We start from the raw sequence: 2500 nt of genomic DNA on the forward strand, positions 1-2500 counted from the left end.
TTGCTGCAGGAATCTTAACTTTGTATGGATGTCTTAGTTTGAGTCCAATAGCAATTTTGCAACCAACCAAGTTTTATTCCGGGTGTATAAGATTTCGTGGACACTCATCCTATCTTCAGATATTTTAAGACTTGCCACTAACTAACCTCAAAGGGATTGAAGGAAAAGGATAAAAGCCTTTATGGGCGTGATTTAGTTATTTTAAAGCCCCAACTGCGTGACATCCAGGGCTTGGGAAGGGTTTTTCTACCTCCCCTCGCCTTGCTTCCCAATGTATTTGACAGGACAGGCACTTAAGGATCGAACCGCCCTAGGTGGTAGATTTTAACGGCATTATAAATGAAAATAAATAAATGCAGTTTATTATTTAGAGAGCAAATGTTTTTGTATGATGTAAACGACCTTGAGTCTAAAGAGAAAGAGTAGAAAATAAGTACAGTAAATTACAGTACAGAAACTCATCGCCATCACCATTATTATTATTACTACTATTATTATTACATTTATTATTATGGTGTATAGCCGGGTTGGCCTGAAGCAACAGAACACAGTCTGAGTCCAGGGACACCTTGAAGACGAAACAAGTGTTTATCTTATTGGTCTTAAAGGTGCCACTGGATTCAGACTGTGTTCTGGTTTTAAAAATTATTATTGTAATAATTCCGGAGGGAAAAAACATAGCTTCTCCCCGTCGGGGAATCGAACCCCGGTCTCCCGCGTGACAGGCGGGAATACTCACCACTATACTAACGATACTCACCACTATACTTCCCCCTTCAAGGATCGCTGCCTTGTTGTGGCAAGGGGGCTTGCGTAGTTCTGTGAAGCTATGAGCTATACCGTGCAGGGCCACCCAAGACGGACAGGTCATAGCTGAGAGCTCTGACAAAAGGTGATCCACTGGAGAAGGAAATGGCAAACCACTCCAGTATCTTTGCCATGAAAACTCTATGGACAGTTCCAATAGGCATAACGATATGACGCTGGAAGATGAGCCCCTCAGGTCGGAAGGTGTCCAATATGCTACTGGGGATGAGCAGACGGCTAGTACGAGTAGCGCCAGAATGAATGAAGCGACTGGGCCAAAGCCGAAAGGACGCTCAGTTGTGGAAGTAACTGGTGGCGAAAAGACAGTCCGATGCTGTAAAGATTTTTATTCCATAGGAACCTGGAACGTCAGATCCATGAATCAAGGTAAGCTGGACGTGGTCAAACAAGAAATGAGAAGACTGAACATCGACATTTTAGGAATCAGTGAACTAAAATGGACAGGAATGGGTGAATTTAATTCAGATGACCATCAGGTATACTACTGTGGACAAGAATCTTGCAGAAGAAATGGAGTAGCCTTCATAATCAATAAGAGAGTAGGAAAAGCAGTCTTGGGATACAATCTCCAAAATGACAGAATGATCTCAGTTCGAATCCAAGGCAAACCATTCAACATCACAGTGATCCAGGTCTATGCCCCAACCACTGCTGCTGAAGAGGATGAAGTTGATCAGTTCTATGAAGCCCTACAACACCTTCTAGAAGCAACGCCAAAAAATGATGTACTTATCATCATGGGAGATTGGAATGCTAAAGTAGGAAGCAAAAGATAACCGGGATAACAGGCAAGTTTGGCCTTGGAGTACAAAATGAAGCAGGGCACAGGCTGGTAGAATTTTGTCAAGAGAATACAATGGTCATAGCAAACACTCTTTTCCAACAACCCAAGAGACGACTCTACACATGGACATCACCAGACGGTCAACACAGAAATCAGATTGACTATGTGCTCTGCAGCCAAAGATGGAAAAGTTCTATCCAGTCAATAAAAACAAGACCAGGAGCTGATTGTGGTTCAGATCATGAGCTTCTTGTTGCAAAATTTAGGCTTAAATTGAAGAAAGTAGGGAAAAGCACTAGGCCACTCAGGTATGAACTAAATCATATCCCCAACGAATACACAGTAGAGGTGACAAATAGATTTAAGGAATTAGATCTGATAGACAGAGTGCCTGAAGAACTATGGATGGAGGTTCGCAACATTGTACAAGAGGTAGCAACTAAAACCATCCCAAAGAAAAAGAAATGCAAGAAATCAAAATGGCTGTCTGAGGAAGCTTTACAAATAGCTAAGGAGAGAAGGGAAGTGAAAGGCAAGGGAGAAAGAGAAAGATACACCCAATTGAATGCAGAATTCCAGAGAAAAGCTAGAAGAGATAAGAATGCCTTCTTAAATGAACAGTGCAAACAAATAGAAGAAAACAATAGAATGGGGAGGACCAGAGATCTTTTCAAGAAAATTGGAGATATGAAGAGAACGTTTCATGCAAAGATGGGTATAATAAGGGACCAAAATGGTAGGGACCTCACAGAAGCAGAAGAGATTAAACAAAGGTGGCAAAATTATACAGAAGAACTATACAAGAGTGAGCTTAACATCCCTGATGACCACAATGGGGTAGTTACTGACCTGGAGCCAGACATCCTGGAATGTGAAGTCAAATGGGCC

This window comes from Paroedura picta, chromosome 16 (genome assembly GCF_049243985.1).
Source record: "Paroedura picta isolate Pp20150507F chromosome 16, Ppicta_v3.0, whole genome shotgun sequence".
Lineage (NCBI taxonomy): Eukaryota > Metazoa > Chordata > Lepidosauria > Squamata > Gekkonidae > Paroedura > Paroedura picta.